The sequence below is a fragment of the Bidens hawaiensis genome, unplaced genomic scaffold (assembly GCF_021521415.1).
Source record: "Bidens hawaiensis isolate Kalapana, Puna unplaced genomic scaffold, B.hawaiensis_p1.1 tig00015250_1, whole genome shotgun sequence".
Lineage (NCBI taxonomy): Eukaryota > Viridiplantae > Streptophyta > Magnoliopsida > Asterales > Asteraceae > Bidens > Bidens hawaiensis.
The window spans coordinates 130170-137500 of record NW_027492359.1 but is presented as its reverse complement, the minus strand read 5'-3'; positions in this window follow the sequence as shown (position 1 = coordinate 137500).

Here is a 7331-nt window from a genome sequence, read left to right as displayed (position 1 = left end):
TTATTTTCCAGGCACACACTTCATTATTATTATTCAACATGACTAAATAATAACACACAATTAAACAAACAAATTTTCTTTTATTCGTTATACTAAAAGTAAGATATTACAAGTCTACCCTCCTTAAAAGAGATTTCGTCCCCGAAACCTAACTATCACTAACCATATCTGGGTAAAATTTGTGCATCTCTTCTTCAACTTCCCAAGGAGCATCCGATCCTTGCGATGCTTCCATATCACTTTCACCAAGGGGATAGCTTTGCGACGAAGTTGCTTTTCCTTTCGATCAACTTTCTCCACAGGCTGTTCAACATAGTTTAACTGTTCATCCACTTCGATGTCTATTAATGGAACATGAACGGTATCATCAGCTAGACATTTCCTCAAGTGAGAAACATGAAAAGTAGAGTGAATTCCTTCTAACTCTTCAGGAAAATCCAGCTTGTAAGCCACTTCACCCACACGATCATTTAAAAGGTCCAATGTACCTTGGACTTAGCTTCCCTCTCTTTCTAAAAAGAATAATTCCTTTCCAAGGTGAGACCTTAAGCATCACATTACCACCAACGTTAAACTCAATCGGTCGTCGCCGCTTATCAGCATGCGACTTTTGACGATCTTGATAAGCTTTCATTATTGCCTTAATCTGATCAAACTTCAAGGAGGTTTCTTGCATAACTTCTAAACTCCCAATTTCTTTCTGACCAATTTCTCCCCAGCATACCGGAGTTATGCATCGTCTACCGTATAGCATCCCAAACGGCGGCATACCAATACTCGAATGGTAGCTGTTGTTGTAAGAGAATTCTGCTAAATGAAAATGATCATCCCAACTTCCTCCAAAGTCTAAAACACAAGAACGTAGCATATCCTCAAGGGTTTGGATAGTCCTTTCAGACTGCTCGTCAGTTTGAGGATGATACGCCGTGCTGTTGTCCAGTCTTGTTCCCATAGCTTCGTTAAACTTCTTCCAAAATCTATAAGTAGGACACAATCGACGATGGTACTCCATGCTTTGCTAGAATCTCCCTTATGAAAACGTTTGCTAACATTTCTGACTAGATAGCCGGTCGTATAGGCAAGAAGTGAGCACTTTTCGTCAAACGGTCCACAATCACCCAATGGTGTCATGATGTTTAGCTGTACGCGATAGCTTAGTATGAAATCCATGGTGATGTGTTCCCATTTCCATTCTGGTATCTCTAATGGCTGCATCTTTCCATACGGTTTCTGGTGTTCCGCTTTGACTTGCAAGCAAGTCAAACATTTACTGACATAGTCTACTACTTCATTCTTTATACCTGGCCACCAGTAGTCTCTTTTCAGGTCTTGATACATTTTGGTGGATCCCGGATGAATCGAGTATCTTGACTTATGCGCTTCATCTAGGATTCGGCCTCTGATATTTCCATGGCGTGGAATCCACATGCGGTCAAATCTAGTCTTTACGTCATGTGTGTTATCTACCAGCTCATTTTGTTGTCCAAAAATTCTTTCCTTTATCATTAACTTTTCATCTACGAGAACTTCTGACTGAGCCTTGCTGATGTCTTCAAGCAAATATGAGTTAATGATCAACTTATAAGACTTTATCGTTGCGATGACTTCTTCATTCTTCCGGCTTAAGGCGTCAGCGACCAGATTAGCCTTTCTGGGATAATATTTGATATCACAATCATAATCCTTAATCAACTCTAACCATCTCCTTTGTCTCATGTTCAACTCTTTCTGCTTGAAGAAGTACTTCAAACTCTTATGAACCGTATAATTAGTACATTTAGTACCATACAAGTAGTGTCTCCAAATCTTGAGAGCATGAACTACTGCTGCAAGCTTTAAGTCATGCATCGGATAAGTACTTTCATGAACTTTCAACTGTCTGGACGCATAAGCTATCACTTTACCTCGTTGCATTAACACGCAACCTAACCCACGATGTGAAGCATCAGTACAAACCACCAAATCCTCATCACCATCGGGTAAGACAAGGACTGGAGCTTGTGTGAGTCTTTTCTTCAATTCTTCAAAAGCTTCTTCTTGATACTTACCCCAATTGAACACTACAGCCTTTCGAGTCATACCAGTCAATGGTGCGGCTATCTTGGAGAAGCCTTGAATGAATCTCCTATAATAGCCAGCCAACCCTAAGAAACTACGTATATCCGTTGGGTTTTGCGGGGTCTTCCAATTCTTTATCGCTTCGATCTTAGTTGGGTCAACGGTGATTCCTTCAGGATTGATTATATGACCTAGAAACTGCACCTCGCGCAACAAAATGCACACTTAGAAAACTTAGCATACAGTTTCTCTTTCTTCAAAATCTCTAACACCTCTTTCAGATGCTCAGCATGATTAGACTCGCTCTTTGAATAAATCAGTATATCGTCAATGAATACGATAACTGATTTGTCTAACACCGGTCGACATACCCTATTCATCTTATCCATAAACGCTGCTGGAGCATTTGTCAGACCAAACGACATCACGAGGAACTCGTAGTGTCCATACGGCGTATAAAACGCTGTTTTAGGGATGTCTGCCTGTTTCACCTTCAACTGATGATAGCCCGACCTAAGGTCTATACGCGAGAACCAACTGGCACCTTGTAACTGATTGAACAAACCATCAATCCGTGGAAATGGATATCTATTCTTCACCGTAAGCTTATTCAACTCACGGTAATCTATGCACATTCTCATACTTCCGTCTTTCTTTTTCAGGAATAACACCGGTGCTCCCCACGGGGAAACACTCGGCCTTATAAAACCTTTATCAAGGAGTTCTTGCAGTTGGGACATCAGTTTTTTTATCTCGGACGGTTCCAGGCGGTATGGCGCTTTCGCGACGGGCTGTGCTCCTGGAATTAACTCTATTTGAAATTTTACCTCTCACTCCGGTGGCAACCCCGAAAGGTCCTCAGGGAACACTTCTGGATAGTCACACACTACAGGAACATCTTTCACTTCTTTCATCTTGGCCATAGCTTTGACAACATACGCCAGGTAGGCACTACACCCACGCCTTAACAAACCTTCGGCTTTTATCATCGAAATGACGTTAAGCCCTGAACTTTCTTTATCACCATAAACCGTCACCGTACCACCATCCAAAGATTTCAACCTTATCAACCTACTCTTACATACTATCTGAGCCTCAAACTCAGATTGCCAATCCATTACCAAAACTACATCGAACCCTCCTAAGGTCATAACATATAGGGTAACAGGGAACTCACGTCCCTCTAACTCTATCTTGCAATCCTTAACCATTCTCATTATTCTAATAGAGGTTTCACTAGGGGTTTCTACTATAAAAGTTTCAGGCACACGACAACTTTTCATTTTCGCCAACTTACTAAATGTCGTAGCAACAAAACTCCTATTCGCACCTGAATCAAATAATACAAAAGTAGAAATACCGTTTATAAGAAACGTACCTGTCACAACGTCTGGGATCTGCTTGGCTTGTTCTTGTGTCAACATATAAGCTCTAGTATTTGGCCTAGTCTGCTCAGCATCTTTCTTTCCACTTCCTCCGGCTTGACCATTAGTGCACTCCCTTGCCATATGACTTGTTTTACCACACTTGTAACATGCGGGCTTTGTACTGCATTCGTTAGCACAGTGCCCCATATTCCCACACGTAACAGGCATTTGACCCAAGCCTGCACTCTCCACCATGAGCTTTACCACACTTGTAACAAGTATCAGTACGCTTACCCCACTTGCACTCACCACCGTGCATCTTCCCGCATGTCCTGCATGCCTTCTTCTCCCACACTTTCTGCTTCTTATCCCAGGGGTTCCACATCTGAGTACCGGTTCGCTTAGAAGGAGCAACCCCTTTCTTCTCTTCTTTTTCTCCCTCCACCACATCGTCCACAGCCAGGTCGTCATAAACCATTTCTGCGAGTTCAACAGCCGAATCAAAAGTAACAGGTTTACTAGCCCTGACTAGTGTGCGGACGTTATGTGGTAGTCTCCTCAAATAGCACTTGATCCGCTTGGCTTCAGTGTTCACCTTATCGGGCACCAATCTGGACATGCGATTGAACTCAGTAGTGTACTCGAGGTGTGTCATCTTTCCCGCTTTCAGATTCAAGAACCTCATCTCATCCCGTTCAATCTCAGCATCAGCGCAAAACCGTTTCATAACCATCTCCTTTAAGTCCTCCCACCTCATGGCCTTGATCTCTCTCGGAGTCTTTCTTTGCTCAACAGTTTCCCACCAAAACATGGCCTCCTCACCAAACGACTTGGTTGCAAACCCCACCGCTTGGTTGGGACGACACTCGCTGATTCGAATAACTTTGTCCATAGCAGTTATCCATTGGAGAGTAGCGCTTGCATCACCCATACCGGTCAGCTTTGGTGGGTCACATGCCTTGAACAGTCTGTAAGTGCACCCTCCTAGGCCTTCCTTCCCCTCATTAACTTTCATAGACCGAACTTCACTTGATTCTTCTTTCTCAGTCTCATCAGCTTTCTTGGAGTTCTCCCCGGTCTTCTCAGTGGTTTTGACTTGGTTTTCACCCGACCTTTCAGGCTGTAAATTCTTCACTGCAGCAACTACCGCTTGGGCAATGGCGGCCTGAATAGGTCGAGTTGATACCCTTCGTTTCACTCAGTTGCACTTCTTTCCTCTATGGTGTTAGTAACCGGCTCTTCGGAAGGCATTCGGTTAACTCGTGGCTTACCAAAATGTCCCCTACGACCTCCTTGTTCAATAGCTTTTCTTGCGCTAGCCATTCAATTTCTATAAGGAAAACACAAATGTTGTCACTCTGAGAACTATATAGTACAAGGATAGTAAGGCAACAGTTAGTGGCAGTGGCCAGCTGTGATTAACTAATCACATTACTTTCCGTGTCCTAAACACTTCCCTTTATGACTTCACTTGTTCTAGGTTCTACTTTAAACAGTTAGACAATCAATCAAGTAACTTATGTAATCACCTATATATCCTATCTCTAGCAATTAAGCTAAATTTCTTACACATTCTTACGTTACGCATGGAATTAATCATGCACTTTATCATTACCGAGCTCGCTTGAGTGACACATGGCTTTCTTGAACTGTCATCTTCTTCCTTTTTCTTCCTTAAGTCCCATTCTCTGTTCGAGTCTAAGCATGTAGGGTGCTTATTTCTCTCGAACTTATGCTCTGATACCAACTTGTAAACATAGTTCTAAATATCAGAGTGATTTATTCATAAACGTAGTTCTAAATATCAGAGTGATTTAAAACTTTCACTGAATATTAAAACTTCAACCATAAATTACAAAACATGACATTCTTGTTTAAAACATTCAGTTATCTTAACTTAAACATCATAAATAAACATCATATCTTCCTCCTCTAGATTCCAGCCTCTCAGTCCATACCATATGCCTTCCTTAAGCTAGCTCCTTTAACCTATTACATGCGTGCATACTAAAAGTCAGCTATGCTGAGTGAGTTCTAGTTAATCAGGAAACATACATTACCTTCACATACTTGTATATACATATCCTAGATACATATTCATACTTATCCTATTTACTTTTCTTTCATACATACATACTTACATACCTTCATACATTCATTCTTAAGTACATACATTCTTTCATAATTTCATAATTTCATACTACATGCGTAACTATCTCTACCTTCTCAGATATTATTAGGGGCTGGTCCCTTCAATCTCTGATATTATTAGGGTCGGGTCCCTTTCATCTCCGATATTATTAGGGTCGGGTCCCTTTCATCTCAGATATTATTAGGGTCTGGTCCCCTTTTTATTACACAACCATACATCCATACATTCATACATATCTCCATTCAATTATTCATATAATTACATACTTACTCTTACCTTTCCTAAATCATCCATATATCATTCATTAAACATTCATATAGCATACACTTACCACTTAAGGGAAGTGTATTAACCAACACATAGGAGTATGTGTAACACCCCGTGACCGCAGCGGAAACGTAAACGGGATGCAACAGACACATCTGATATCAACAGCATTGCTTATAAAGAAAATACCACTACATTAATTTATAATATATTACATTGTTGCGAGTTTCATTACTGTCTAGGTGTTACACACATATTTTACCGATAAGACATTAATAAATTCATTACAAAACAAAGAGCAGCAAGCTTCCAACAGGTAGCACAGATAGCTAAGCACATATCAATCATTCCAACTTGGGCATACCTAGAAAACATGTAAAGAAAACGGGTCAACTACGAATAGTTGGTGAGTTTCACTAATTTAAATAAACACTGACAAATCATTTTTAATAATCATTTATTAACCATATAATTATGCTGGGAACTAAGTTACCCCAGAACATTTCCAATAACTTTCTGGGAACTATGTTACCCCAGAACAATAATAACCCCTGGGAACTATGTTACCCCAGAATAATAATAACCCCTGGGAACTATGTTACCCCAGAATAATAATAACCCCTGGGAACTATGTTACCCCAGAACAATAACAACCCCTGGGAACTATGTTACCCCAGAATAATAACAACCCCTGGGAACTATGTTACCCCAGAATAATATAACCCCTGGGAACTATGTTACCCCAGAACAATATAACCCCTGGGAACTATGTTACCCCAGAACAATAATAACCCCTGGGAACTATGTTACCCCAGAACAATAATAACCCCTGGGAACTATGTTACCCCAGAACAATAATACATTATAAACATTTTATATATTCTATGCATCAGTCCATATATATATAAATGTACAAGTATTTCCATACGATCGGTATGTACTTAAATACTTTAAATAAGACATGTTTTCCGCCCCGGGAAAATATAATTAAAACAATTCATTAAAAGGGGCTCGTGAAAACTCACCTTGTTGTGAGTCGGGGTAATATGAGGAACAGCTACGTGCTGGGATCTGTAATAGGATATCTAAGTCGTTACTATATAATTCCCACAAATTAAATCTATGTAAACTGTACATCGGGGAACACTGATAACCTAGTTAAGGTGATGAAATTATAGCTCGGTTTGACACCCCCGTTTGGCCGTGGGGCCCGTTTCCGGTATTTCGGTGTCGGGAACGGTAACATCGGGTACAATTACCCAAATCATCCGAATTATTTTCGGATGATTTATTTTTACTTAATTTACTTAGATTTATGAAATAGTCTATTTTTAGAGTTTTCATGTACCAGTCAGCTCGCTTATGCGAACTTTGCCGGTTTACACGTTTTAAGCTTTAACTAATTGTTTTTATGTTCATTTTAGCACAAATAATTACCCGTTTAGTCTCGGGTCTTGAAATTTTACTCAAAACTTATTTTGACAGAA